General features: G+C 40.2%; 1 pseudogene; it reads left to right on the plus strand.

Moving 5' to 3' along the window:
• Positions 1–2034: 2034 nt before the first annotated feature.
• The window catches only part of LOC132182572 (G-type lectin S-receptor-like serine/threonine-protein kinase At2g19130), a 12093-nt pseudogene continuing 5790 nt past the window's right edge, over positions 2035–8337 (plus strand).

The raw sequence follows: 8337 nt of genomic DNA on the forward strand, positions 1-8337 counted from the left end.
GCAACATGGGGTGGCCGGCCACCCTTTTATTTTTTTATTTGTTTTTAATTTTTTATTATTTTGTTTTTTTCTTTATTTTTAAAAGTAAAATAATAATATTTTTTTAATGTGTCACGTGGCAGGTCGATGGCCTTAAGATCTCTAAGGAGAGATCCTAGCCATGAACTGGATCCTCTGCAATTCATTATGGACTGTAGAGGATCCTTGTCCCTAACCGCTAGGCTGGTTTGCATTTAATCGCAACAGACAGTTTAACTATTAATTGCTTTTCAAATAATGGGTCTTTTGAGCCACTTTTAGTGTTTTAAACTTCTTTTTAAGGCCTATTTTAAACTTATGTAGGCCATATAATAAAATGAGTAATAGCTATTTCCAAGGCAAACAAAATGGGCTTGTAATGTCAGCCTCGTTAGTAACTCTCTACTGATTATCATTTCAGCCATACAGAATGGATTCATATATATTAGTAGAATGGGGAAACAAACATTACAAATTAAAACAACCAAACACTTAGAAACGACTAATACTGTTTGGGCAGTCTTAGCAATCAAACAAACATCGTACCTTCGAAGCTGAAGAGAGAGCTGTCGAGAGTGGACATAGGAGTCTTGGGAGAGCCTGAGTGCTGAGTGACTAAGAGAGTGTGAGCTTTGAGAGTCTGGATGTAGAGTGTGAAATGTGAATGAGAAAATTGAGAAAGGAAAAGTAGTAAGAAGAGCTTCAAACCCTATACCAAAACCACGTTATTATTAATTATATAATATATATTACAAACCGGTTACCGGTTATTACTTATTAATCGTTTTTTTCTAACCCTAAGCCAGCTGCAACTGGTCTAGTCAATTATGCAATTATTAGCAATTAGCGGTTAATAACCGTCCTGCTTGTACACTCTTACGTTTTGAGAGTAGGCCTTCCTTGGATATTAAACCAGCCCACCTTAAATACACTTTACACTTTAAGCCAGGCCCGCTAGCAAAGGAGCCTACAAGCTGGTTGTACGTCATCTATGTTGGGCCGACCTGACCTAACTCGATTAGTTTAGTTGGACCAAATTTATCATGACTGATCAGATATAGGGGGCACAAAAAGAAGCAACATCAATAGTATCCTAGTTCTTGCCACCTGAATTACTAGCATTCTAATAGAACTAGAAAATGACGGAAAGGTGAGCTAAGAGAGTGGGTGCCACATAATTAAATTCGGTGAGCCTCGAATCTCTTCCCTCAATTGACTGGGCATGGGAAATTCTAAAAATAGGAAAGGGGTTGGATTATTCAGAGGGACACCCATTCTCCCTACCAAGCACACTTATTCTCTCTGTTTAATTTACTTCTCAAAGTCATTCACTGATATAAGCATTAGAGTGATCCGCGCTGGATGACCAGCAGGTCACTCTCACATTTCTTTTTTCCCTACCTTCCAGACGTTGTTGATATAGGGCTATGTGTGCGACCAATTGACCTCTTCAATTAGGATCACCGCATTGTTGCTTCAAGGCTCCGTGTCTAACTCACTGACCTCTTCAGTTAGGACTACCGGTGGGTCACTTTGATCATTTTTCTATTTCTTACCTTCAATGCATTGTTGATCCAGGTTTTCGTGTGCGACCAACTAACCTCTTCATGATGTACATTTTTAAAAACGCATATAAAATTAGTAGATATTTGTAAAAACATATTGTTTTAATAGAATAAATTGAATGAATTTCTTTCCCTCCACTGTGAAGTAAAACTTCGTTCGGTGAAAATTATATCACCTACTTTCAACCCTTAACACCTTACCGTACTCAAAATGAAAAAAACCAAACAAACAAACATCACACCGTGATTTGGGGTTCCTCGGAAAAGTCGTTGAGGAGAAAAGAATTTTCAGCACAAGCTCATTAATTGATATTTTGAAGGGCGTATTAGTTGGTTAATTGACTATATCAACTTCCCCTGTTTCAACACACGCCACAAGGAAATGATACAAGTATTCTCCAGGATTCTCTCTCTAGCTATTAAGCCTACTATGCAAAAATTCCTTGCAACCATGGATACCAAGAAGAATCCATGGCTCATGCTTTCTCTTCTCTTCCTTGGCTTATCTGCCAACAACCATCTTTCCCTTGGAGCTGACACCATCTCCGCCAACCAATCTCTCTTTGGTGACCAAACCATCGTCTCTGCAGGTGGGAGCTTTGTACTGGGTTTCTTCAAACCAGGTAACTCTTCTAAATACTACATAGGCATGTGGTACAGTACAAGTAAAGTCTCAACCCAAACCATTGTTTGGGTGGCAAACAGAGATAAACCAGTCTCTGATATAAGTTCTTCTGTATTAAGAATCTCGGATGGTAAGTTGGTTCTCTACAATGAGTTCCAAATTCCAGTTTGGTCCACAAATTTGAACTCCAACACTTCAAGTCCAGTAGAAGCCGTTCTTCTAGACGAAGGAAATCTTGTTGTGAGAGATGGGTCTAATTCATCACAATATTTATGGCAAAGTTTTGATCACCCAGCTCATACATGGATTCCTGGTAGTAAGCTTGCATTCAACAAAATTACCAATGAAAACCAACGCCTCATTTCATGGAAGAATGAGGAGGATCCTACACCAGGATTCTTCTCGCTTGAGCAACAGCCAAATACCAGTTCGTATATTATTCTGTGGAATAGGTCCATTCAGTATTGGACTAGTGGAGCTTGGGATGGGAAGAGTTTTAGCTTAGTTCCTGAAATGAGGTCCAATTATCTCAACGAATCCAATTATCTCTACAACTTCAGTTTTGTTGACAACAAAAATGAGAGTTATTTCACCTATTCTCTTTACGATCCTTCCATGTTTTCTCAATTAGTGTTGGATGTTTCTGGGCAGATTAAACAACTAACATGGTTACCGACTACCAATCAGTGGAATTTGTTTTGGGTTCAACCGAAAACACAATGCGAGGTTTATCCTTTTTGCGGGGCATTTGGTAGCTGCAACGGAAAATCCTTGCCTTTTTGTAGCTGTTTGAAAGGTTTTGTTCAGAAGTCGTAGAGCGACTGGAATTTGTCAGATTTTTCTGGTGGATGCATAAGGAGAACTGCTTTACAGTGTGAGAATACCAGTCTTACTAATAGGCAGGCGGACAGGTTCTTTCCAATGCCCAGCATGGCATTGCCTGTACAACCACAATCTGTTGGGGTTGGTGTTAGGGGTGAACACCAATTTCAGATGCTCAGCGGAATTAATCTACCCCTCTTTGTGCAAATTAAATAGTAACACAATAGCAAAATAATAATCAAGCAAACCCACAAGCAAGACACCAAGATTTTTACGTGGAAAACCCTCCAATGCGAAGGTAAAAACCACGGGACCTAGTCCAGTTAAATCTTCCACTATCAACAATAATAAGTTTACAATTTGTCTTCCCTAGAGAAATATCTAGAGGTTATCACCACATCAAGAATACATGCATTCTTGGATTAAACATAAATTCATCACCCTAAAGTGGATTCCAACAAGAATAAAGAAAGATCTCACCAAGTAGGTATTAACAACCAAACGATTGGAGAGGAATTCCAACGATCGACACCAGTCAATACGTAGCACTCGTCGTCAGGAGCAACACTCTAAAATTGCATCAAGATCGAACCACAAACGACCTTCCAATCTCTGACGGATGTGAAAAAAAAGGAATAACCTTTTTCTTTTTCTTTTTCTTTCTCCCCTGCGCCGCACTCTCCCTGCGCCGCACTCACTCTTCTTTCTTTTCTTCTTTTTGTCTCTTTATATATATATAGCTGTTTCCTGCCTCGTGGGCTGGTCCCCACATAAAGAGGGACCACCCAACAAATCTCCCCCTCCCGATTATGTGGGGGGCTCCACCAAGCCCGCCGTGCTTCTGCAAATTTCAAGTTTTTGCATAGGCAACGGTTTTGTCATCATATCTGACCCATTGTCATCAGTATGGATTTTCTCAATCTGTAACAGCTTATCCTCCAGTGCATCACGAATCCAATGACACTTAACATCGATATGTTTCGATCTTGAATGGAAAGTTGAATTCTTACTGAGATGGATGGCACTCTGACTGTCACAGTAAAGCACATACCTCTCTTGCTGTAAACCCAATTCTTGTAAGAACTTTTTCATCCATAACAATTATTTAGCCGCTTCAGTAATAGCAATGTATTCTGCCTCTGTGGTAGACAAAGCAACACACTTCTGCAATCTGGACTGCCATGACACTGCTCCCCCTGAATAAGTAATCAGGTACCCTGAAGTAGATTTTCTAGAATCAATATCTCCAGCCATATCTGCATCTGTAAACCCATCAAGCACCTGTTGACCACTGCCGAAGCACAAACATACTCTCGAAGTACCTCGGAGATACCTGAGAATCCATTTCACAGCTGCCCAATGTTCTTTGTCAGGATTAGAAAGGAACCGACTAACAACTCCAACTGCATGAGCGATATCAGGCCTCGTACACACCATGGCGTACATCAAGCTACCTACGGCTGATGCGTAAGGCACTTTCTTCATTTCGTCTTTTTCTTTCTCACTTGTAGGACTTTGCTTTGAACTCAACTTCAAATGCCTTGCAAGTGTAGAGCTCATCGGTTTTGCCTTGCTCATGTTGAACCTGTCCAATACCTTCTCGATATAACTCTCTTGTGATAGCCACAATTTTCTTTTCTTCCTATCATGAGAGATCTTCATACCAAGGATATGCTTTGCGGGTCCCAAATCCTTCATAGCGAAGGACTTACTCAATTCTTTCTTCAGTCTGTCAATTTTACTAGTGTCACGACAAACAATCAACATGTCGTCCACATATAGCAAGAGAATAATAAATTCTCCATCAGAGAATTTATTCACAAACACACAATGATCTGCTGTAGTTCTCTCATACCCATGATCAACCATAAAAGAATCAAACTTCTTATACCACTGTCTCGGTGCCTGCTTGAGTCCGTACAAGCTCTTTTTCAACCGACACACAAGGTGTTCTTTGCCTTTAGCTGTGAACCCCTCTGGTTGCTCCATATAAATTTCCTCCTCTAAGTCACCATGAAGGAAAGCAGTCTTCACATCAAGCTGTTCGATCTCCAAATTCATTTTGGCAGCCAAATTCAAAACAACTCTGATAGAAGACATCTTTACCACGGGTGAGAAAATTTCATCAAAATCAATGCCCTTCTTTTGACCGAACCCCTTTACAACTAGTCGCGCCTTGTACCTTGGCTGTGATCTGTTTGGTTCAATCTTGCATCTGAACACCCATTTATTCTTGAGTGCTCTCTTGCCCTTAGGCAGTTCCACCAAATCATATGTGTGATTCTCATGCAAGGATTTCATCTCGTCTTGCATGGCTTCTAACCATTGATTTTTCTGGTCATGTAGCATAACCTCTTGATAACTTTCTGGCTCTCCCCCATCAGAAAGTAACACATACTCATTGACTGAATACGTTCTGGAAGGCTGTCGGTTTCTGGTAGATCTTCTCAACTGAATCTCAGCGGCTGGTTCTGAAGAAGCTTGCTCTAGATGCTCTTCTGACTCCACATTATCAATTGTAGGCTCACCATTTTCACCAACTGTATCAACCTGTTCTTCTTGTACATCTCCCATGTGTTCATCATGCATCATACAAGGAGGAATAACTGGATCCAAATCAATACGGTATTCACTGAGAGACTCTGCCTTTTTCTGATCCAAGTCTTCAATGGTTTGATCTTCAAAGAATACGACATCTCTGCTTCGTATGATTTTATTATTAACTGGATCCCACAATCTGTAACCAAACTCCTCATGCCCATAACCCATGAAGATACATTGCTTGACTTTGCTATCAAGCTTTAACCTCTCATCTCTAGGAATATGGACAAATGCCCTGCAGCCAAACACTCTTAAGAGCTTAAAAGAAACATCTTTCCCTGTCCAAACCCTTTGAGGAATGTCACCATCCAAAGGAACTGAAGGAGAAAGATTTATCAAGTCAACTGTTGTCCTCATTGCCTCACCCCAAAAATGTTTAGGCAATTTTGCATGAGAGAGCATACACCTGATTCTCTCACAGATGGTTCTGTTCATTCTCTCTGCTACGCCATTATGCTGCGGAGTCTTGGGTACAGTTTTCTCAAGCCTGATCCCATGGCTTTTGCAATACTCTTCAAACGGTCCTCTGTATTCACCACCATTGTCTGCACGGACGCATTTTAACTGCCTTCCAGTTTCTCTTTCAACCTTCATATGAAAGACTTTGAACATACCCAATACCTGATCTTTGGTTTTCAAAGCAAACACCCATACCTTTCTAGAGTGGTCATCAATAAAAGTCACATAATAAAGTGCACCACCTAGAGTTTTAGTGTTCATAGTGCAGACATCAGTGTGAACTAAATCAAGAATATTAGACTTTCTTGATGAAGAAGATTTTTGAAAAGAAACTCTTCTTTGTTTTCCAACAAGACAATGAGTACAGGGCGTTAGTGACGTACCTTTATTATTAGGTAGGAGCTGTTCCTTGGCGAGAATCTGAAGTCCCTTCTCACTCATGTGACCAAGCCTCTTGTGCCATAGCTCAGTGGAGTTTTCATTCTCAACAACAATCGCATCTCCCTTGACTAGTCTTGCAGCTGTCTTGTAGAGAGTGTTGTTCTTCTTTCCCCTGGCTAAGATAAGAGAACCCTTGCTCAGTTTCCACTGTCCACCTCCAAGGTAATTGTGGTAGCCTTCATCATCAAGTTTCCCAATAGAAATCAAGTTGAAGCGCATTTCAGGAACATGTCTGACATCCTTGAGCATCAATTTGCACCCAATGCTGGTTTCTAGCTGTATATCTCCCATGCCCACAACTTTACACTTTGCTTCATTTCCCATCCTAACCCAACCAAAATCGCCACTGGTGTAGGAAGAGAAGAAATCTCTATGTGGAGTAATATGAAAAGATGCTGCTGTATCAACTACCCACATAGATTCATCACATGCGAGATTAGCATAAGCTTCATCAAAAGCAAATACCACATCACCATCAGATGCAACTGCTGTAGTGTCTTTTTCTTCTTGACGTTCTTCTTCTTTTCCTTTCAACTGTTCCCTCTTAAACTTTCTGCAATCTCTTCTTATATGCCCAGGCTTGCCACAGTGAAAGCATTTTATGTCCATTTTTGAATAGGACTTTCCTCTTGACTTGTCATGACTGTCATACCTGTGAGGTTTTCTGCTTTTACTTCTCCCCCGCCTTTCTATAACAAGTGCTTCTGAATGAGAAGAAATACCTTGCTTTTTCCTTCTTGCCTCTTCATTGAACATGCTGTCTTTTACCATACCCATAGTTATCACACTATTGGGAGCCGAATTACTGAGTGACACCACCAAGGTTTCCCAACTGTCTGGCAAAGAACTCAACACAAGTAATGCTTGCACCTCATCATCTAGTGCAAGTTTCATGATAGACAACTCATTCAACATTCCCTGAAAATTACTCAGATGCTCCGTAACACTATGCCCATCTTTGTACTTCAAATTCACAAGCCTTCTTATCACAAAGGCTTTGTTTTGAGCAGTCTTTCGTTCATAAAGACTCTCTAACTTCTGCCAAAGACCATAGGCATCAACTTCTTTGGCTACGTGATGAAAGACACTTTGATCAACCCACTGCCTAATATATCCAACGGCTTTCCTATTCAATTTCTTCCAATCATCGTTGGTTACAGCAACTGGTTTAACACCTTTCAATTCAATGGGGTCAAACAATTCCTTGCAATACAAAATATCTTCCATCCTAATCTTCCAAATTGAATAATTGGAAGCTGTGAGTTTAACCATGCTATTAGATGACTCTTCCATTTAATTCACACAAGAACTCCACACAAACAATGAACCAAAGGCTCTGATACTACTTTGTTAGGTGTGAACACCAATTTCAGATGCTCAGCGGAATTAATCTACCCCTCTTTGTGCAAATTAAATAGTAACACAATAGCAAAATAATAATCAAGCAAACCCACAAGCAAGACACCAAGATTTTTACGTGAAAAACCCTCCAATGCGAAGGTAAAAACCACGGGACCTAGTCCAGTTAAATCTTCCACTATCAACAATAATGAGTTTACAATTTGTCTTCCCTAGAGAAATATCTAGAGGTTATCACCACATCAAGAATACAAGCATTCTTGGATTAAACATAAATTCATCACCCTAAAGTGGATTCCAACAATAATAAAGAAAAATCTCACCAAGTAGGTATTAGCAACCAAGTGATTGGAGAGGAATTCCAACGATCGACACCAGTCAATACGTAGCACTCGTCGTCAGGAGCAACACTCTAAAATTGCATCAAGATCGAACCACAAACGACCT

The sequence above is a fragment of the Corylus avellana genome, chromosome ca5 (assembly GCF_901000735.1).
Source record: "Corylus avellana chromosome ca5, CavTom2PMs-1.0".
Lineage (NCBI taxonomy): Eukaryota > Viridiplantae > Streptophyta > Magnoliopsida > Fagales > Betulaceae > Corylus > Corylus avellana.